General features: G+C 33.7%; 1 long non-coding RNA gene and 1 pseudogene across 1 annotated transcript; both read right to left on the reverse strand.

Annotated features, from left to right (window-relative positions):
- Nucleotides 1-9,533: 9,533 nt before the first annotated feature.
- Nucleotides 9,534-13,284, reverse strand: LOC142630885 (uncharacterized). Its single transcript, XR_012843465.1, has 2 exons — nucleotides 9,814-13,284; nucleotides 9,534-9,718 (listed from the first exon to the last, which is right to left on the reverse strand). It is a non-coding gene; the product is annotated as an uncharacterized LOC142630885 (long non-coding RNA).
- Nucleotides 13,285-17,780: 4,496 nt separating this feature from the next.
- Nucleotides 17,781-20,709, reverse strand: LOC142632413 (UPF0481 protein At3g47200-like; annotated as a pseudogene).
- Between the last annotated feature and the right edge of the window lie 3,896 nt (nucleotides 20,710-24,605).

A 24,605-nucleotide genomic window follows, 5' to 3' on the forward strand; every position in this document is an offset into this window, starting at 1 on the left:
GTGCAAACCATAGATTTTATATCACATTCTTATCAAATTTGACTCATTTAATTTTGGTTTTTCTATTAATATGGCTTTTTTCTTTTTTTATTTATTTATAATTTGGTACCCATTCCAAACTCAAATTTTTACATTTTAAACAATGTTATATACTTTTTCACATACTTTTTCACCCACATGTATTTCAAAAAATTATAAAAATCTCATCTCAAACTACTCTGCCAAACACACCTTATTAATTTCTTCTTTGAAGTTATTCAATTATCATGAAAGTCTTTTTAAAAAGCGCATTTTATTTTGTTTGTTGTTGTTGGCTTTTGGACTACTATAGTTGCCGTTTGTTGTAGTAGTATTTTGTTTTTATTTATCATGCCTACTTCATGACTTTGGTCTAAAAAAAAAAAAAAAAAAAAGGATGCAACTTTGGTCTTTGTGTTATGTTTTAGAGTCAATATTATAAACTATGTTTTTAATCATTATATTATAATTTAATGAAAATTTTATTCTTGGTGGGGGCATTGGAAAAAAAAAAAGAGTTCACTTTTTAGAGGCTTTTTTTTTTCCGATTATATTCTTAAAGTTTAATTTTCTCTTGAAATTACCGGTTATGATAATTATAATTACAATTCATGTTTTGTAATTATAGTTTTAGAAAAATCATATTCTTGAATTATCCTACAGAATTATATTTATTATAAAATTCAAATATTTAAAAAAGTAATAATTTTTTTTTAAAGAGTTGTCTAATTGTCTTAAAATAAAAGAAGATTTTAAAACTAAAAATTCAATTTGCTATAGATTTATAATATTTTAGAAAGAAAACATGTTTTTTTCTTTTTAAGGAGCCTTATAAATTGAGAGAAAGAATATTATTTTGGATCTAAATTGAATAAGATAATTCAAAAATAAAATATTTCTAAATCTATAATTAAAAACTTAAATCATAATTTATTGCATCACAATAACAAAAATTAACAAAATACACAAGCATGAACAATTTGCATTTTCTACTAAAAAATATTCTTACAGGGCTTTTTAAGAGTTAACAAAATATAATAATGAACATATTTAACTTATGTATAAATTATAAAATGCAACTAATTGCATATTTTAAATTGTACCATATGTATGTATGGGTTACAAGCTAGTTATTACTTTAATGACGAGGTCTGACACGACCCGCAAAATGAATGAAACACAATTTTGTAATGGGTTAATGTTTATTATAAATGGATTTGTGTCAATACAGGTTAATCTACATTGACATGCAAGACATGTTTGCAAGTATTCCGTGTGGATGGAGGATGTTTCTCCACATTTTTTTCTATATTTCATGCTGATTCGACTTTTGTTTGAATAAATTTACAATGTTATTTCTCAAAAAAAAAAAAAAGTTGATCTACATTGATACAATTAATAAATGGTCAATTTTGTGTTGTGTTGACCTTCATAACCCACCATCAACCCCAAAATGACCTAATTTATTATTTCTGTTGAGAAGGGTTTGCCCATTTTAACACAAACATGTTAGTCAATATAAATAAATATATTTTTTTTGATACAACATAAATTTGAATTAGAAATATTAGAGTCCATTTGAGAATATCTTATATAACTAAAACTAAAAACTTTTTGTTGAAAGTATTATAAATAAAATTAAAAAGTAGCTGAAATAATACAGTGAAACATATGAATAGTAGCAAAAATAAGCTGAATAGTAGCAATATTAAGCTAAATAGTTAAAAAAAAAAAAGGCTTTTTAAGCCAATGCCAAATGTAACCTTAGTTTACTATGAAAATCCTGTCATGGTTTTTACTAACAAAAACGAGTGGACATTGTTATTAAAACTTTTATAAAAAAAAAAAAATTAAAAAGGAGAAGATAGGGAGATGTCCTACGTACCTAAGGAGGATTGATATAATCCGTCACAACTTTCCGTATGATTATCTCTTTGTTTTTTTAGAAGATTCCTTATGAATGGATTTTCTAAGACAAAGTATTCAAACTTATAGACGTACCCGTAGGCCGATGCCTAGGTTAAGTAGCTAGGAAGTACAAGCAAGGAATATTAAGGAATTCAAGGTAGGAATATTTAACCATCCAAGGTAGGGATATAATAGGGGAGAAGTAAAGTAAGGAATCTATATAATAAAGAAAAAAAATGAATCTTTTCATTATTGTGCTTTTGGATTTTAAAGTGATTTTGTGAAGTGTTCGCGTCCCTAACTGCATTCACATCAATTTGTGTAAAAGTTTCTGTATATTTTAGCATAAAAATGTACTTTTTAAAACACCATCTATCAGATTATTTATTTTATACTACATTTCATTAAAATATAAAATTTTCTTAAAGTTTTTAATTGTTTTTCTCTTTTCATAAATAACAACCATCATTTACTATCTTCCTTTATGCTTGCAATATGTAATGAAAGAATAAAAAAATTAAATTCAAAATAAATAGCGTTAATGTAAATTTACATTGTTACTGCAGAAACAATGTATTTTTACTCAACTTTATATAACTTGAAGTGAGTGAATTTTGGATTTGGTTAGCTAAATGTTACTTTTTTTTGTTATATAACCACTAGTACGAGTGCTCTAAATTATCTAAGAAAACTATTCAAATTTATAGACGTATCAATAGGCCGATACCATGGTTAAATAGTTGGAAAGTCCAAGCAAGAAATATAATATATCTATGGCTATACACAACACGGTCCAACCGGTTTTAGGGGGCTTTTTTGCACTGCACCTACAAGGGCGGTTTCCCCTCATCCCTAACTGCACCTTACCTGTGTAGGGTTGGGAACTGATCTCCACAAGGTGCGGTGCATCATGCCGGGTCGGTGCGATTAATTCGGTCAAAATAATTAGTCCAAATATTCAACAACAAAAAAAGACCCCCAAAACCACATGAAACAACCCATGTAGAATCATCCAACAACCCAAATATTCATTTTAAAAAAATATATATATATATTCATAATATTTCTCTAATACCCATAAAAAAAATATCTTAAACAAATTCACAATCTTTCTAGAAAGCATAGAAACGTAAAACATAGTAGCCTGACATTAAGCATCAAATAAATTCACATATCTGGTAGCAAAGGAGAATTGGAGAAGCATTGTAGCCTATAGCCCTAGCCCCTAGATATTGAGAATCAAAACCACTTTAAAAAAACTTGTAGAGAATTGTTGTGACAAAATGGAGAGAGGAGAGGGTTACACTTGGTGAACAGCGGCAACGAGCAGCAGAGGACAAGGAGTGATAAAGAGAGGCCGTGTCTAACATAAATGAGAGAGAGAAAAATTTTAACCTAGGATAAAATGATGTTTTTCTTTTTTTTTTTAAATCTGATGTTAAAAACATGATTTTGAAACCTGGACCAGACCGTACAATCCAACTGGAAAAATCGCGAACTTCTCATTTTTATGGTTCTTTTAGCCTTAAGAACCGCTCTGTGGAAAAAAAAAGGGACCCATGTGAACCGTGAAAGGTTCTTGCGGTTCTCATAGGTCCCTTTTTAAAAAAAAAAAAATTAAAGCCTTAAATGGCATCGTACCAAAATATTTACTATATTTTGGTCGGAAAAAAAATATCTGTTGGTAAAGAATTTGAATAAAAGTAAAAAAGAAATCAGAAAAAATAAAAAATAAAATAGAGCTACGTTACTACCCGTTATTTTATGTCTTCTCAGGTTTGTTTCTTGTTTCAGCTAGATACCAGCTTCTCCTTCTTCTTGTTCTTCTTGTTCTTTCAGCTTCTACCTTTTGGAGCCATTTCTGACTTCTTCTTCTCTCTTCCTTTAATTTCAATCACTTTTGTTTGTAGTGCTTTTTTAGGGTTATGAGCTAGTCATATGGGCATTGGAAAGTGAAAATTGGAAAAATAAGTCTCAGACTTTGTTTCTTACAAAGCCTCTTGAACCCCACATGATATGATGATACATCATATCATTCTCTTTTGTCCACTTGTGCCGGTACAAATTGATGCTCTTAATTTTTTTTTAATAAAAACAATGGTTATTATTATTATTATTGGATAGATATTTCATATTTGGGCTTGAGATAAATATATTAAACATAGTGGACCGGCCCTAGTCATTTTAGGGCCTAAGGCGAGAATTAAAATAGGTTTTTTATTTTATACTTATGTATTAATTAAATTAATATTTATTTAATATTTTTATATCATAATATATTTCATTTAAAATCTATTTTTCATTTGAAGGAATATGATTCAGCATGTCATTATTATTTTCATTTTCTTATAGTTGAACATTATTATGATGAACTTGTTCATTTGTAACATTTTCATCATTATTTTCATTTTCTTCTAAATTCTTTTGAAGTTCATTATCAAGAGTTGTTGTATTGCAAAATTGAACATCATTGTTATCTTGTAATTGTATCATTTCATTATTTTCTAACTCTTTTTGGTGAATTTCTTGTTCATTTGTGATATTTTCATCTAAATTTTGTGTTATATTTTGGTTATTATTAATAACAAATTTATCCATTGATCATTTTTGAGACTTAATTAATTTTTATTATTATTTTTTTTTAAGTTTTTCATATCCAGATGCTTATTTTCTAGTAGACATTTCTAATCAAACAATATATTTATAAAGGCTAAAATAAAAACTAACTTTCAAGAGCAAATGAGAAATAGAATCTGATTTATATAAAAAGTATTGTTGTAATTTCACCGAATAATAACAAGTTTTTAGCAATCTCAACTTGCATAAATAAAAATTTATTCATTATATTACCAATGACTAAAATATATATATATATTTATATCTATAAACAAGATTAAATTAAAAAATAATAATAATTAACCACAACCACAACAAAAACAAGCCCAACCCAGCCAAGAAGATGCCTGCCAAAACCCACCGACAAAACTACATAAAATAAATCATATTACATTTACACCTATAACCAAAAAAAAAACACACACACACACAGGCTTAACACACACAAAAAAAAAAAAAAATGAAGGCCCAAACGTGAAAGTTCCAGCCATAACCCAGCCCTCTTAACAAATCTAAAGTAGAAACTAAAGCAAGCCTTATAAGTTAGACACTTTTACCTCAGGTCCTCAAGCTCAAAAGTCAGAAGACTCAAAACCCATTCTGCAGTGCAGAATGCCAGAATCAAAATGCAGGCGCAGCATGACAGCAGCGAAAAAAAAAAAAAAAAAAAAAAGGGTACTCGGCGATCAGAGGAAAGGAAGCCTGAGCCAGGCAACTAGGCCCAGCAACAGTGGAGAGAAAGAATGAGAGAGGCGGAGCACAAGAGTAGAGAAAAAAGCAGAGCAAGAATGAGAAAGAGACAGAAAATTTTTTAGGGATTTGAGGTTTTTTATTTGTTTTGATTATTGATTGTTTTGTGGTTGATTTCTTAGACCGGATTTTTTGTTTATCTTATTGAATTTTGGTTTGTCTAAAGGATAATGATGTTATTTTTGGGACAATTGATTTTATTTAGACCATTTTTTTTATGCTACCAATGTTTAACCAGGTATAATAGAAATTTTGTTTTTTGGTCAAAAAGACGTGCCGAATTTTTTTAGATTCATCTAAACCCAATTTTTTTTTCCTACTACCCCTTTTTTCTAAAATTTTGGGCCTCCCTTTCACTTGGAAGCCTTAGGCAATTGTCTAATTCACCTAGGGGAAGGGTTGGCCTTGGACAGTTAAAATATGGATTTATAGTTTTAATTGGACTATTTTAGTTAATTCTTCTATTTTGTACTAATTTAATATATTTATTTATATTTTAAATAATTATTAAACTAATTATGACATCATTACGGTTCGACCTCGGTTTGACTTCGGTCTAATTTAAAAACCTTGAACCTCTCTCTTTTACCGTTCATTGAACGATTCAGGTCTGACAACTATAATTAAAACGACGTTGTTTTGAACTTGATATTAAAATTAATGTTAAGTCCAAAACAGTGTCATTTTAGTATCAGTTTTTTTTAAAAAAAAAAACCCAAAACAACATCATTTTATAATGTTTAACTTAACCCTAATATGAGGGATTTCACAATTCACTCCAATACCAATGAGCTTGGTCTGCGATCGAATGCTATAAAAGATTTGTGCCCCCTCATCCTTCACCAATTGGTCGTTGGATGGATTGGTAAAGCACACGGTCCGACAAGTGGTATCAGAGCCAAGGTCATAGGTTCGAGTTGTTGGAGCCGCATTGTGAGGGATTTCACAATTCGCTCTAATACCAATGGGCTTGGTCTGCGATTGAATGCTATAAAAGATTTGTGCCCCCTCATCCTTCACCAATTGGTCGTTGGACGGTTTGGTAAGGCACACAGTCCGACACCTAATATATCGTTTTCTTCTTCTTCTTCTTCCTTCAAATTCAACCGCCTCTCGCTCTCTCTCCATCTCTGAGTTCTCTTACCCACTAAAACATATATACAAATATACATACACACATATATATAGCGGTTCAGTGTGGTTCTCATCGGTGGGCAAAACTCACCACCACTCGCTACACCTACTGCTGTCAGTATTAAAAAAAAGCTGCCAACTGTGGGCGCTAGGAAGTACGCCTTGACTAAGTGGACCGTGGCGAAGAAAAATGGAGTTGCCACCTAAATTAGGTCTAGGATCCATATTGGGCATTTTGGGCCAACCACTTACATATATGGGTCTACATATCAGATTATAGGTTCGGAGTCTATGTACCACTTGGGAAGGTGTTAGACACCCAAGACCGTCCAACTTGTGGGCCAGCCTCCATTATGTGTTGCTAAGATATATTTAATTAAAGAGTTTATTAAGAGAGCCCTAATCCTTAACCTAAACATATATCATGCACTTAAGAAAATAACACACAACATATTAAAGATCACATCACAATATAAAAGGAAACAAATATAGCACAATCAAAAAAAATAAATTAAACAAGGAAAGTTGACAATTAAATAAAACATACAAGGAAAAAATATCCAATAAACCAAACATGGCAAAAAGACACAAACAAGCATGGGAAAATAACTAAACACAATTAATTAACCATAATAGAGTCAAACATAAATCAAATTACACAAGGAATTTTTTTTTAATATAAAAAAACAAGACTTTTGCCCAAATTTGGCTTTGGGGTGCATATACATACTCAACTATGTGTATGCATGGTTGAACCATGCGCATGCATACTCGATGGATGCGTACGTATCTTTTAGCACAGATTCGAAAAATTACATTTTTATGAATTTAATCTAACAAAGATATAGCATGTGAGATCAAATAAACATGTTAGAAACCCTAAACACTAAACTAACATAAAGAAAACAAAACAAAGCATCAACATGAACAAATAATAAAGAAACAAAATCAAACAATTAAACTAAACTACATTAAATCATATCAAACTAACTTAGGAATTGAATTAACAATAAAAGAACAAAAAGAACAAATTATAAACCCTAACATCAAATTAATACATATCAAATATAATCATGAACATCAAAGAAATCAAATAAAACAATTATAAAAACTATGTTAAGAAACTCGTGAATCTTATTAAACAAAGAGAGAAGTTCATGGAAAGAATAATCACCTTGCTAAAGATTATGAGTTTAAAGATTGTTTAACCGACCCCTCAGTGCCTAAAACACAAAGATTAGATTGATAGAATAAAAGAATTAAAGAAAACAATAGTTTTTAGGAATCACAACTCAAGAACAAAGTTTAATTGAAAAGGTTTTGAGAAAATAATTTAGAAAACAAACTTTCTACCTTTGAACTACCTAAAGAGAGGTTTTTAATTTGTAAAAAATGTGCAAAGGTGCTGCCCTAAGGTTTTGAAAAGAGATAATAGGGCTTTAGAGAAGATGAAGGCAAAAAAATAACTCTCTCTAGTTAGGATTTTGATTGGAGACATAAAATGAGTATTCGTATGTTAAAATTAGGGTTTTTGGGGTTTTTTAATGGTCTTTGGACATTCCTAAGGGTCTAGGGCCCAACCCACATCAAAGAGCGATGTTTTAGACCCTTAAAAATGAAGTTCAATTGCCTTGAAAATTGGCCTGCATACACATCTTTCGAGGGTGCACACGCACCCTTAATTCATGCTTACGCATGCCCTAATTCCTGACAGTTTTGATGGCCCAACTTCAAATAGTCATAACTTAATATAAATTCAAATTAGGCAAATGTTGTGTTCAAATTGAAGCCCATGATGTCTACTTTCTAATGAAACAAACTTAACTCAAAAATTCTTTGTAGATCAAAATTTATGGTCAAAGCAGTGAGCAAAAGTCATTTTTTATAATCATTTTGAGCACTTTTGAATTGCGATTACTTCCAAACTATTGTAAACTCATTAAATACCCTTAGTTGACATATTTCAAGCTCATCGTTGGAGCTGTGGACCAAAATTTATTAACAGGTATAAAATGAGGTGTCTTCAAATTGTATCAATAAATACAAAACCCAAATTTTATCCCAATAGCCCATTCACAAAACAAAGCCCTCAATTTATCAAAGCCTATAACCCATACCAATGGTTAAAACAATTCCCAGATTTGAATTAGCTCAGACTCAGGTAAGGAGGAACCACAAATTTTTTAGTCTATTTTATGAGCAGCCCAAAAGGGAAGACATGGGCCTTGCCCGTGAGGCCTAGCTCAAAGCTACAGACAAAATCTTGATCATGATAATCTGCATACAAGTAAAGTGATACTATGGGTCCGTTTGAATAGAGCTTATTGCTGAAATCTGAAAACTGAAAACTGAAAACTGAAAACACTGTACCAAAATAATTTTTAAATGTGTGAATAGTACCGTGGGACCCATTTTTAATAAAAAAAATTATGTAAAGTGAAGTTTGTAGGTCCTGTGAACAGTACACGGGACCCACAGATGGGCTGAAAAGTCAGCAAATGCGGCTACTGTTCATGCACAGTATCATGAACAGTAACCGCTGTCCCACCTGACCCGTGCATCAGAAAAAAAAAAAAAAAAAACGCAGCAGCAGCAGCAGACGCAAACGCAGATAAGCTGTATCCAAACTCCACCTATATCAAACTTACGTATTTTTCAGCACGTCAAATGAAGTATTTATTGATGGTTGGCTTTCAAACTTACAGGCATACATTAACAATTGATAATAACAAAGAAAGAAATACCAAATTTGTGTATTTTACACAGGCAAGATCAATTCCATTGACCATATAGACAAAATAAGAAAGAAAAATTTATGGATTTGCTATCGAACGGGAAACAGCCATCCAAATTATACAGCCTCTCAACTTGAACCTGTTACTTGCATGATTAAACATTCTGTTTGTATAAAAGTGAGCACCGTAATTACACCAAAAGTAATGATTGTAGAAGTGGCTGCTGAAGCAGTGCTAAAATATTCACGTTTTAATACTGCCATCCGTTTGTGACAAGGATTGTCATAGAATATATTCAAATTTTCACAGATTTTCACAGAGATCAACTTAATCATCTGTCATACACTCATACTTATCCACAAGATTCATTAGTTAAGATTCTTAATCATAGATTCTGCTGCATAGCTGTCGCCTAGGTAATTAACCAAGATATTTATATCACATAGCATCTAAAGCTTAAATCAAACCAAAAAATATCCACACAAAAAAAAAAAAAAATCAAACTTCAAATTTGTTGCAACTCCATAGCTGATCTGAGAAGAAGGCTGGGTTTTTTCCTAGAGAGATAGTATTCGACGTAGTCCATTATAAATTATAATAGGTAACAACATCATCACCATCATCATGAATTAAAAAGCCATGACAAAAATACCTGGTATTGAGACATTTTCCCTACACCTCATCCAAATATGTCAATGCACTACTTTTCTTGTCTCTACAAAACAAATAAGCTAGTTCAAGATCTAATAACAGCAATCAAACGTTTACACATACATTCACTGTTAAAAAATTTCACCATAAAATTCACATTCCTTATTAGACCATTATTTAAAAATCAGCACCGGCCCTTTTATTGCTTCCCACAATAGTTGGAACATTGTTTGCTGCCAAACACAGCCAAGTAGTGCCCCACTGTCCTGCACCATATACCCCCATCTACCAAGTGCCAAAAAAAGCAGGATACCACAACAAACAAAAGCAAACACAAACGTACACAGAAAATTATTATACTCACTAATACCATGTCTTCATACATTAACAATGAATATAATCATAGATTTAACTAATGAGAGAGAGAAAAAAAAAAGTATTAATACCAAATTAGTTGAGTCGGCAACTTTTGTGGGTATTTTTTGGTTTGATTTAAGCTTTAAATGCTATGGCTTCTTTGGTTGCTTAGAAATGGATGAAGGAACTTGTTTTTGCTGGAGATGATTCTTGATAGAAGTTTCTATGGTGGTGGTAATGTTTGTTTATAATTTTTACAAAACCCTCCCTTTTGATCTAGTTTTCTCTTAATATTTTTTTGTTTTTTATGTTTTGAAAGGAGAGAGACATAAAAGAGAGCAAAAATACATATTTAGCCTCATTTTTAATAGAAGTGGGTGACAAAACCCTAACTGAGCTAACCTCAGATAGGTAAAGTGCTAAATTTCAAATCACAAGTAGACAACTTAAATTTTAGCCAAACCACACATGGGTAAGTTGTAATTAGTCCTTATTTTATTCTCTCTCCCTTTCTTTCTCTTTTGTGAACCATGATCAAAATAAACTCACCCTTCTTTCTTCTCATATCATCACCACACAAAATCAATTTGTACTACCGCAAGGAAATTGACTAAGATTTGTCAAATTTTTTATTACATGGAAAAATCATTCTCATCCCACAATTCACCAGAAAATTAAGAAAATGGATGAAGAACATTGAAACCCATTTCACCACTTGGAAAAAAATATCTATTTCATTCTCTTTTCCATCAACAAGTTCATTCTCGTCATTATTTGCAACTCAGAACTCAACTAAATGAATTTGTGAAGGGTGGTGTTCTAAGAGAAAAAGTAATTTGATAGAAGAAAAAATACGGACCACAGCCAAAACCTAGAAAAATCTCACGCTCAGTCCCACGTTCACTGCATAACCCAGGAAAATCTATCACTGCCAAATACCCATAGCCAAACTCATAGACTGGTCATTGTGAGGAAAACCCATAAAAAAAATTCAACAACCCAAAACTGAAAGGAAAATTTTTTAATAGTACCATAAATGCGTATTCCCCCTCTCACATGAACTATGAGTCTCACTATAAATTTAATTAGTAGAACCCACAGTTATATAAAAGAGGGAGAGTACGTATTTATAGTATTTTGAGAATACTTAATAATTACCCAAATTGCAAACTGATCGGTGACCCACCACCACAACTCGATAAACAAACCACCAACTCAATCACTCCCATCGTATTATCTGTAAGGGGAGAGATTTAAAGGGATGAGAAAGAATGAGAGTTTTGAGGGAGAGATACGGATAAGAGAAAAGAAAGAGAAAAAATGAGTGATTTTTTTATTATAAAAGGAGAGAGAAGACGAATAAAAAATTATTTTGAGTTTCGCATTCTAGCTACAGTAGTAGTTTACTTTAGCTTGCAGCTAAATTTTTTTAGATATACCATACTAATGTGGCATGAATTTTGTGATTTTAGCACTTGCTCTTATAGACAAACTATTCAAATTAGGCCGATATCATGGTTAAAAGTAGCTAGAAAGTACAAGCAAGGAATATAATTTATCAAGGAATTCAAGGTAGGGAGATTTAACCATCCAAGGCAGGGATATAATAAGGGAGAAATGAAGCTATATAATGAAGAAAAAACGAATCTTTTTATTACTGTGCTTTTGGTTTTTAAAGTGTTTCTGTGAAGTATTCGAGTCTAAGACCATTCGCATTAATTTGTGTAAATTTTTTTGTCTATCTTAGTATAAGAACTTATTTTTTTATTTTATATACTCACTTTTCAAAATACTACGCATCAAATTATTTATTTTACACTACATTTCATTAAAATATCCAATTTTCTTAATTTTTTAAATTATTTATCTTTCTTCACACACACGACAATAATCATCAATTCACTTTCTTCATCATTGAGATATGCAAAGAAAGAAAAAAAAATCTTAAATACAAAGTTAATAAAGTCAAGTGTAAATTTATATGGTTATGTATTTTTATACAACATTACGAATGAATTTCGAGTTTCAAGTTTAATAGGCTAAAATGTAATATATATATATATATATATATATATATATATATATATATATATATATATATATATATATATATATATTCTATTATACAAACACTTATGGCGAGTGCTCTAAATTAACTAAGACAAACTATTCAAATTTGTACCCATAGCCCATATGGCAGTGCCCCAGTTAAAGTAGCTAGGAAGTACAAGCAAGGAATATAATATATCAAAGAATCCAAGTCTGGGATATATTAAGGGAAAAATGAAGCAAATAAAGAGTAAAAAGCTGAGATAGAGAAATGCAACAAAGAAAGTGAATAATAAGTCATTAAAAAAATTGACACACGCAGTTGTTAGTGGGATACGTGTGATTTTGAAATTTATCTTCTTTTTTTTTTTTTTTCAGCAAAAACCTGATACTTCTTTTCTTGCATAATCGAGGGTTTTATTAGATAAACATATCAGAGTTTAACAAACGCTACATGACTACGGTACCCAGGGCTGGCCTTTCCCCTACGCGAATTAGGCAATTGTCTAAGGCTCCCAAGTAGAAGGGAGGCGCAAAATTTTAGAAAAAATGGGTAGTAGGAAAAAAAAAAGGGTTTAAGATGAATCTAAAAAAAATCTGGCACATCTTTTTGATCCAAAAACAAAATTTCTGTTATGCCCGGTTATACATTGGTAGCACAAAAAAAATTTTTGGTCTAAATAAAATCAATTGTACCAAAAATAACATCATTATCCTCTAGACAAACCAAAATTCAACAAGATAAACTACAAATTCGGTCTAAGAAATTAACCACAAAACAATTAACAATCAAAACAAATAAAAAACCTCAAATCCCTAAAATTTTAACCGTCTCTTTCTCATTCTTGCTCTGCTTTTTTCTCTACTCTTGCTCTCCGCCTCTCTCATTCTTTCTCTCCACTGTTGTTGGGCCTGGTTGCCTGGCTCAAGCTTCCTTTCCTCCGATCTAAATCATCCGATCGTCGACTGCTTTTTTTTTTTGCTGCTGCCGTGCTACACCTGCGTTTTGATTCTGGCATTCTGCAATGCAGAATGGGTTTTGAGTCTTTTGACTTTCGAGCTTGACGACCTGAGGTAAGAGTGTCTAACTTATAAGGCTTGCTTTAGTTTCTACTTTAGATTTGTTAAGAGGGCTGGGCTGGGCTGGGCTGTGGCTGGAACTTTCACGTTTGGGCCTTTTTTTTTTCTTTTTTTTTTGGTTATAGGTGGTGTAATAGGATTTGTTTTATGTTTTTTGTGGGTGGGTCTTGGGAGGTATCTTCTTGGCTGAGTTAGGCTTGTTTTTGTTATGGTTGTGCTTAATTTTTTTATTTAAATTTTAATCTTGTGTTTATATATATATATATATATTAGTTATTGGTAATATAATGAATAAATCTTTATTTATGCAGATTGAGATTGCTAAAAACTTGTTATTATTCGGTGAAATTACAACAATATTTTTTATATAAATCTTATTTTGTTTCTCATTTTCTTTACACTTGAAAGTTATTTTTTATTTTAGTCTTTATAAATATATTGTTTGATTAGAAATGTCTACTAGAAAATATGCATCTGGATATGAAAAACTTAAAAAAAGAAAAAAAATAAGAAAAATTAATGGAGTCTAAAAAAAGATCAATGGATAAATTTGTTATTAGTAATAAACAAAATATAACACAAAATTTAGATGAAAATATCACAAATGAACTAGAAATTCACCAAAAAGAGGTAGAAGATAATGAAATGTTACAATTAGAAGATAACTATAAGTGCACAATTTGTACCCGGACCCAAAAACAAGTGATGGGTTCAGGCCCAAAGAGCCTTATACAATGAAATTTGTAGAATATGAGTTTGAAACCTAGGTTTGGGATGTTGGAAGTTGATCAACAGGCTAGAATGCCACAATCTATACAAGTGACAAATGAATATAACGAAGAAACCTCCTCGGACGTAAGCCGAGGACAATTTGTATAGTATTTCCTTTACTAAGCCAAATATTACAATTCTTAGTTCTTTTTTAGCTAAGAAGAATGTCCCTCTTTCTTTCCTTTCTCGTCTTCTTATATACTTCTTCTTCTTCCCTGTTTCGTCCACGTGTCACACAAATCTTCCTCTTAGATACTTGTTTCATCCACCACTTTCTTGAAATCTTCAAATAATAGCTGGAAGGCTGAATTCTACTGTTCAAATGTCATTTCTCCATTAATGCGGCCAAGGAGGTAGATGCAGAGCCTTTAATGTGGTGGTAGCAGCTTTTTCCTCAGATATTTCTCACACGTTCCTACTTCTAAAGGGTGCTTGGACCACACTTTTACCCACCAGTTTTTCCAGAATTCTGCTTCTAAGCCGTTTAGAAAGTCCCAAGGTCCTTACAAGGCCTGTCCAAGAATATACTCCTCCTCAAACCAATACAATGCGGTTTGACCAGTGGGCCTAGAGATCCTGACCAAACAGACTTATACCAACCAATCAGGCCCAAAGCCCAAGCACTTTTACACCCCACAATAGTCCCTCAAAACTTTATTTTTCTTCCTATCCGAGGAGGGAAATAGAGTTTTGAACCAAACAGCATACCCTCCACACGCTTTGCAAATCGCCACACGTGTAGGGGTCCTTTCGTTCCCTTAAACCGTCTCTGACGCTTCGAAACCCGAAACACGCGCATTTATGACCGTAAGTTACATCCTGTTCCTCACGTTCAACAGTGAGATACACATCCAATGGCCCAGATTTGCTCTAAAAGATTGAGCGGGAGAATTTTAATTTCGAGGTCGCCTCCCACACGTCAAAATGCCTGGGAACCCATATCTCCATCCATTCTTTCAGAAATCAATCATATCTAAGTGCTAATCATTATCTTTACTCTCAAGAAGCTCGTGAAGAATCGCCTAATCAACTCCTGTAAGTTCTCCACTTTCTTTACTCATTCCTTCTCGGTTTCTATCCTCGGCCACCATCTAGATCCCTTTCCTTCTTCAAACTTTCATTTCATTCCCACAAAATGGGTAGATTTAAGTGTCTAGTTGATACCGACACCGGTATGGAGAATTTTAGGGCCAAATATCAGATTCCTCACGACGTAGGCTTGAAATATTGCTCAGTAGAAGCCATAGGTGACGCTAGGAAAAAGGGAGAGGTTATCATTCCCATGATCGCCTTCATAGAAGGTGGGATAACCCTCCCCATGAAAAATGTAACCAGCGAATACCTACGTAACCACAGGTTATGCCCAGATCAGTGCACACCAAACGTATTTAGGGTCTTAGGTTGTGTCAATACTCTAAATGAGTAAATGGGTTTGAACCTCACATGGCACGATGTTGCCTATATGTACGAGTGCCATAAACTCAAAAGTGTAAGATACTACATTAAATCCAAGTCTAGCGTCGTTAGGCTGATATCCTGTCTTCCCAAATCTAACAAAGGCATGAAAGACGACTATCTCATCACCTCGGGAAATTGGTTTGACGGTCCTCACTGCCCAGTCGAATGGGGAGAGCCAGGTGTGACTCCATAGGAGTTAGATTTCCTAACCCATGACTCAATCCCGTTACTTTTGCCGTTTTTGAATTATATTGCGCATTATTGTTTTTCCTTGATATTTATCACTAATTCGACCATGCTCATCTTCTCGGACATTTCTTTTCACAGATAAACAGCACGTACGTCTGCGTCTAAGCTTTTGCAACGTCACAGATTTGAATCACGTCCTTCGCTCCGAAGTCTTTGTCAGTGAAGACCTACAAGTGAGAGCTGCCCATCTGATACTAGGATACGATCATTTATCAGTGGACTTCCAAGAAATTGACAACACGATCACTGCGGGAGACAAACGATGCAGAAGGATAGACGTGGCACGACCTGGCTTCCTTTCTAACCGCGAACTCCCAGAAGATCCCTCCATCATCCTATACTCTCGCCCGATTGCAGCGATTCCTCTTTCGGCACATTCCCAGACAACTGCCGTCGGAGAAGAGCCAGGGTCCTCGTAACAATCGTTAGACGAAGAGATCGACCAATTTCAACTCGAGGAAGTTGAGAGACCTCCAGAAGATCCATTCGTCATCCTCTGATTAAAGTGGCTCACATGTTCCACTAGGTCTGTCTTGCCATTATAAATGGTAAAGGTGGGCTGGGTGAACCGTCTAGGGAGCCTTCCCTTCTCGATCTTGCTTAAGAAGGGCGATTTAGAGAGTAGGTGTAATGCTCGGCTCATAGCATTGTTCCCCAAGCCCCTGGAAGGAAGCTTCCTATGCTTACGACCTAGTAGGTCATCCCCTTCGTAAGAGAAGGTTTCGCTAGGGGGAGTCCTGGACCTTGGACTGTAACTACTTCCCTAGGACCCCCTTGAGGAAGGATTGGATGGGGGTGAAGTCCACCTTCGTCTGACACGGCGTAACTTTTTCTTGAGGTGGTCAATCTCCCTCTGCATGGCTTTGCCATCATCCTCATGGGTGGCACTGCTTCCACTACGCGTATGACTCGCGCCAGGATATACAGTATGCACACTTCCCTCTCAATCCCTTCGACGCTCAAGACGCTCAAAAAGATCTTCGTGTTGGGATTCTTGAGATTCTGCATGATGCGAACCTAAGCCTGCCATGATGTTCCAATTCCTTCAACGCTAGATTCCCCACAGACGGCGCCAATTGTAAGTGCACAATTTGTACCCAGACCCAAAAACAAGTGATGGGCTCAGGCCCAAAAAGCCTTATACAATGAAATTTGTAGAGTATGAATTTGAAACTTAGGTTTGGGATGTTAGAAGTTGATCAACAGGCTAGAATGCCGTAATCTATGCAAGTGACAAATAAATATGACGAAGAAACTTCCTCGGACGTAAGCCGAGGACAATTTGTATAGTATTTCCTTTTCTAAGCTAAAGATTACAATTCTTAGTTCTTTTTTAGCTAAGAAGAAGGTCCCCCTTTTTTTCCTCTCTCGTCTTCTTATATACTTCTTCTTTTTCCTTATTTCATCCACGTGTCACACAAATCTTCCTCTTAGATACTTGTCACATTCACCACCTTCTTGAAGTCTTTAAATAATAGCAAGAAGGCTGAATTCTACTGTTCAGATGTCATTTCTCCATTAATGCGGCTAGGGAGGTAGATGCAGGGCCTTTAATGTGGTGGTAACAGCTTTTTTCTCAGATATTTCTCACACGTTCCTGCTTCTAAAGGGTGCTTGGACTACACTTTTACCCACCAGTTCTTCCAAAATTCTGCCTCTAAGCCATTTAGAAAGTCCCAAGGTCCTTACTGGGCCTGTCCGAGGATATACTCCTCCTCGAACAACTCCTCGGACCAATACAATGCGGTCTGACTGGTAGGCCTAGAGATCCTGACCAAACAAACTTATACTAACCAATCAGGCCCAAAGTCCAAACGTTTATTCAAGTACTTTTACCCCCCACAATAACAATGATGTTCAATTTTGCAATATAACAAATCTTGATAATGAACTTCAAAAGAATTTAGAAGAAAATGAAAATAATGATGAAAGTGTCACAAATAAACAAGTTCACCATAATGATGTTCAATTAGAAGAAAATGAAAATAATAATGACATGTTGAATCATATTTCTTCAAATAAAAATAGATTTTAAATGAAATATATTATAATATAAAATATTAATTTAATTAATACATAAGTATAAAAAATGACCTATTTTAATTCTCGTTTTAGGCCCCAAAATATCTAGGGCCGGCCTTGTCTCTGCATAAAAAAGAGATGGAAATGCAAGGTGGTGTAGTTTCTCAATAACAAAGAATGGAAGCTGATTTTCAAGTAATACCAAGTCAAGCATCACGGCAATAGCCCTTGGTTCCACAATCAAAGGATTCATTTTTTCCATGGTACGTCTGAAGAAAAGCTCAAGAATGAAGCACGCATCCACCAATATCACTTTCATAAATCTATCACTGGAGAGGTCAATAGTCTCCGCATAACACCCGCAGATGCTTTCTTCCATTTCCCTTATTGGGCGTACTAAATAATTAAAGTCTATCTTCCTCCGTTGCACAAAACTTCAGAAGTATCTCTCTTTATACTCTTCCATGGCTTTCAATCTTTTGTTTTTATGGTGAAACGGGCCAATTGAAACTACCTGAGGAGTGTATGCTCCTTCCTTCCATTTTCGAAGGTGGCGTGGAACCTTGTAGATACAACACTGAGTTGCTGATTGAATCTCCGGCCTTTTGAGGATTTTTTTAATTTCAATTGCCAACTCGTTATTTTTATTTCTATTTCCACCTAAAATGTTTGCTTTCTTTTGAGTATTTTAATCTTTATTATTCATTGAAGCAATTGCTAGTTGAATTTTCGTGCTAGCTGATTCTTCCGTCTCTCAAGTTGTCTTCTCAAATTTCCTTAGGACAAACACAAAACCCACTAGCATTAGAAATATTAGGTGATACTTGTAACAGAATATTTAAAAAATGTGGATAAACTAGCTAGGTGATTACTTATAATGCCAACGGCAGCCTAACATAATTTGGGGACTAGAATTCACGTGGGACCTTTTATATATGTAAATATTAATTAAATAAAATTATTTAATTCTAATCAAATTTAGGATAATTTGATACATTAATTACATAATTTGATGAATAATACCAATTTAATTAATGTTAATTTCATATAGAGAATTGAATATCATTGTTGAGCCATAGATTTTAATATAAAGAAATAAAAATATATTATGATTAAAAAGATACTTTATTTTGGATATATCACAATGCATAGTTAAGTAAAGTTGTAATATAATTTTTAATTTAATTATTTGTTTTTGAGAGAGAGAGAGAGATAATTTGGTGTATGGCTTTGTAGGATATCTATTTATAAGTATTAAAGTCTCAAACTATTAGGGGAAACTAATCTATAATTCGTGATTTAACACATTTGCAACATAGAAAATTCAATAAAGACTTTAAATTAGATTCTAATTAAATTTCAATTTTGTGCCAAGCATAGTTATCAAATCATGAGCAATTTTTTTTTTTTTTTTGTATCATGTATCATATCATGTGTTGTAAAATATACAAACACCTAATAAAATCATAAAAAATTATAGATATACATATATAAAAGGTAAATTGATTATAAATTCATAATATACTCAACTAATGTTCAATTTAATCGTTATTTATGTAATAATATTTCACAAAAATAACTAAATAAATCAAATTAACATATGTTTGAAACATACATATTCAAATTGATTAAACTCGGAATTGATAATACTTTATATATGAGCCAAAATAATAATTTCTTTTTATTATCTTTCCTAATCAACTTCATCTAAGCCATTGCTGCCATGTTCATCATCTTGCAAAATTATATCTTCATTAAAATTTCTTTGTTATCATCAACATTTAATATCTATTTTCTTGTTATTTTATTCTAATAATTTTTTCTTTATATTTTTTCTTGACATTCTTGTTTTTTGGACTTATAAAAATAACAAATTAATAATTAATAATTATATTTTCATTGAATGCATTATTCAAAGCATAGAAAAGAAATTTACAAATATGACAATAAAGTGGCAAGTGTGTAGTCCAAATTTTGTAGGAGAAATAAAAGAGTAGGACAAAACACATGGACATGTAATTTTATTGGCCTTAATTAATTTTCAATAATATTGTGTTAAAAAAAAAAGTCTAAGAACTTTTTAAAATAAAATAAAACCACAAATTTTAAGCCAAAAATAAAATTATTTTAAAACCCACATGTTTATGTATTGTACGATGTGTACGATACGATATGACTTATAAGATATAGACCTATGTATCAAACGATTTATAAGTACTTACGATATGCCCTTACAATACGGAACTTTTTGTACACAATATGATACGTATCGTGTATTGTATGATACCAAAAACTATGATGCCAAGTGCCATACTAAGTGTCATTTTCAATATAATTCTAATTATGTGTTAATTATATTAATATGCAAATTGATGTATTTAAACTTAGAGAATATAAGAAGACTCAATTTGAATTAATTATATGTTTATATAATACTATAAATATGTACAATCCATTACTTATTGAAGTCGAAGTATAACAAGAACCCAAATTAGTTTCTAATTGTATTCTAATTTCAAGCAAGGTGTCAATTTTAATTTTATTAATCTTAGTGTATAATATTTAGCGTCAAGTGACTCATTCATAATATTTAGCTTAAAAGCTAAGGCTTCACCCACATTTTTGTTTTTGGAAGTATGGAGGGATAGGAATGTAAATAGTAAGGGAAAATGAGAGGAGATAGGAGGCGAATTGTTATTCAATCACCTTGTTTGATTTTTTATTTTTTTATTTTTTTTTATATTATGTAAGAAAAGGAAAAGATATATGTGATGAGGAATGAAGATACTCCAGATCGTCCATGGTCATCCACACCAGCAACCATCCAAAAGAAAGCACACCAGCAGCTGTCCAGAAGAAAGCACACCAGCAGCTGTCCAAAAGAAAGCACCAAGACGGGGCTAACGCCCATGGCCGTCCATGGACGAAGACAAACCCACATCACTCGTCCAAGGAAAGTGCCCATCCCCATCCTGAAGGGATTCGTCCACACGAGGACCCCTGGACGAGAATGTTACACTTAGGAATTATTAAATACATTTCATCACTCCGTAATATACGCATAACTTCCGGTGACCATTGTATAAGAAAATATAACTCCTAAACGGTTGTGGGAGTTATCCTTGAACCCCTCGACCTCCTCAAATCTAGGGGAGGTTACAATTCCAATAACTGTCCCCAGGACACTATATAAACACCCATTCAGACCAATGAAATGTACGTTTTTACTTCTCCCAAAAAGTTGGAATTCGAAAGATATAGAAAGAAAACGGCACCTCGATCTCACCGGTGCGCAGTCGACGGAGCGATCTCGTTTGCGCGAGCTTGACGGCGCGGTCTCGCGAGTGCGCAGTCGACGGCGCGATCTCGCACCTCGATCTCGTTTGCACGAGCTCACGAGCGCGGTCTCGCGGGCGCGCAGTCGATGGCGCGATCTCGCGCCTCGATCTCGTTTGCGTGAGCTCGCCGGCGCGATCTCACGGGCGCCAGCTCGCCGACGCGATCTCACTGGTGTGACTGTCGTTGCTCTCTCTCTCTCTCTCTCTCTCTCTCTCCTTTTCTATTTTCAATCTGAAAAATTGTATTTGAAGGTAAAATAGAAACGGAAATTGATTTACAGCTGGGGAGGGTTATTTTCCGGTCAACGTGGAAATGATTTTCAGTTTGACCAAATTTTTCGTTGAACCAAATACACGCAAATGCGGAAAATATTTTCTAGAATTGATTTACCGTCCAACCAAACGCAGCCTTAGTACATAATATATGTGTGTGATCTTGTTGTGGCCATCCAAGATTAAATATGCCCGGATTCTAATGTAAAATATGTTTAATGGTTGTGTTTTGAGAACAAATTGGTTGAAAAACTTGTTTTTGGGAGATCTGGGTTAAATTCAAGTGTTTTTGAAAAAAAAAATCATCTCATACTCATGCATTTCATTCATAAAACAATGTGCTTTGAGGAGTTTCTGCATTAAAATGCTATGTTTTTCAAAAATCTGAGTTTTCCAGATTTTTGATCGATCGATCGAACTTGTTGCTCAATCGATCGAAAATGCAATAAAAATTAAGGTTTGAATATGCTTGGCTCAATTGATGCTGGACCGATCGAAATTGATTTTCGATCCATAGAATCTAATTTTCGACCGATCGAAATTTGTACTGTGAGTTTTTAAAAGGTTTTTCTCTCACGTGTTCTTCACACTTTTCAAATTTTTTAAAAAACTTTTTAATTGTTCCTCTTCGACTGATCCAATCCAAGGCAAATTTTTCGTTTTCTTCCTAAAATTTATCAAGGGTTTTTGTCTTCTTGTGCTTGTAAGTCACTTTTACCCTTTCTTTTTTATTTTATTCACATTTTCATGCATTATTCATGCATTTTAGTTGAAATTTTCGAACTCATAATTTTTGGGGTTTTTGATTTTTAATAGGGGTGTGCAAAAAACCGAGGAACCGAATGAACCGACAGAAACCGACCGAACCGAGTCTAAAATTTCGGTTCGGTTTCGGTGCGGTTTGGTTTCGGTTTTATTTTTAAAAAACCGAAATTTTCGGTTTTGGTTTCGGTGTTGGATTTTTTAAAACCGAAACCAACCGAACCGACCGAAGTATATATATATATATATATATATATATATATATATATATTTATTTAAATATATATATTTTTATGTATCTCTTACACGTAACTGGTCAGTGGCTTAGCGGTTTGCTTCTTGTGGTTTGGCTTCTTGATCCTAGGTTCGAGCCTTCGCGTGGGAGGTGAGTATTTTTTGCTATTTAGTTTTTCAAAACCCTAGTAGTAGCATAAATACGAAAATACCCCTGTTGGCTTTCCCTTCTCTTTTCTTCAGCCGCCCCCTTCCTCATTTTTTTTCTCTCAATTTTTTCTCTCTTTTCTTTTCTTTAGCTTCCCTTCTCTTTTCTTCAGCCGCCCCCTTCCTCATTTTTTTTCTCTCAATTTTTTCTTTGTCTCTCTCTACCCTTTGGTCCTTCCCCAATTTTCTCTCTAATCTCCGCCCTTCTCAGTTCAGCCGCCTCATTCTTTTCTTTTCTTTTTGTTCTCTGAGTCCCATGGACCATGGCCATGCTTTCCTCTCACATATCTCTGTTCTTTCTTCAATGCAAATTGAAAAATCACTACAGAGACTTGGTGGTAGGCTCAAGCATGGTGGTAGGCTCCTGCTATGGTGCAGCAATGGTAAAGTTCTGTCTAGATCCTTTTGTTAATTCAAAATATTTTCAATTTTTTGTTGGAATCTGTGTGTAATACTGTAAATTGTTGAACAAATATTCTTGGAAGTTTTTCTTTCTCTGTGATTCTGATGTTTTTCAATAGCTCTCTCTCTGTTGCTCTATTTCTTTGTTTTTTATATGTGATTAAATTTAGGGATTTGAAAATCTCCGTAACCCTCTCTTTGAAAAACCGAAAACCGACCGAAACCGACTGAAACCAATATACACCGAAACCGATTGATTTCCAGCCATTTCGGTCGGTTTCGGTTGAGAATTTAACAAACCGAATATTTCGGTTTTGGTTGGCCATACCCATACAAACCGACCGAAACCGAACCGAGCACACCCCTAATTTTTAAGTTGTTTTCTTTCACATTTGATCATTGGGTTTTTGTCTCTAGATGTTATTAACATGATTCCCATGCACTAATTTGACTCATTTTGTGATTTGGGAAAATTTTGAAATTCTAGGGCTTGAAATTGAGTTTTTCAAATTTTTCCCAAATCACAAAATGAGTCAAATTAGTGCATGGGAAATGAGTCAAAATGAGTCAAATGAGTCAAATTATGAGTTTTTCAAAATTCTAGGGCTTGTTGGGATTTTTGAAATTGAGTTTTTCAAAATTTGGGGTTTTTGTTCTAAAACTCTATGTTCAAGTAAATTGTTGGTTTATAATATAGAATTGAACAAATTTCAATGCATTAGGGTATGCATCATATGTGCATTCATGTCATGTATCATATAGATTGTTATTTTCTATATTCGTTTTGTCTAACCCTTTCTAATGCAGTCTGCCTTGGGTTTTCTTTTTTTCTTTTTCTTTTTTTGGTTTATGTTTTTATCTTTCCTTTCCAACCCTTAACATCATGGTTAGGAAGACTAGAGCCAACAAGAAAACCACCACCAACCCTTCTACCTCGAGTTTCGATAGTGAGAGGTTTAGGTTTGAGAAAAACCAAGAGACCTATGAGAAGCTTAATATTTTTAGGTCTGTTTGAGCTGAGCAGAAGGTGATTTTAGATGAGCTTGATGGGGAGATTAGGAGGAACTTTGAGCGTAAGGGTTGGTTACCTCTTATGGATATAGAGTACCCTCCTCCGACTGTCTTGATAAGAGAGTTCTATTCGAACCTCTCTCTCCACTCCGATGATTCCAACACTCACTATGTGATGAGTTGGATAAGGGGTGAAGAGTATGCCATTACTCCTTCAATTGTGGCCTCTGCTCTTGGGATACCTTTGGTACGATAGCCTGTGTACCCTTATTCTAAGACCCCTCTTCTCGATGGCATTATGTCATATCTCACCTATATTTCCATTAGTTGGGGTACTGATTCTCGTATCACCTCCCATGAGCTTACTGAGCTCAATTACTTGTTTTTCCGGATTTTTTGTCATTCAGTTTGGCCTATCTCTCATTTGCACACCATTCCTATTGAAAGATGTGTTTTTTTGTATGCTTTTGTGACTGATGCTCCTATGTGTTTTCCGTCTCTTTTCATTCGTTCTTTAGTTGAGGTTCATAAGAGTAGTTCTAAGTCATATGGTCTTTTCTTCCCTGTTTTTATTCATAGG

Source organism: Castanea sativa, chromosome 4, assembly GCF_040712315.1.
Source record: "Castanea sativa cultivar Marrone di Chiusa Pesio chromosome 4, ASM4071231v1".
Lineage (NCBI taxonomy): Eukaryota > Viridiplantae > Streptophyta > Magnoliopsida > Fagales > Fagaceae > Castanea > Castanea sativa.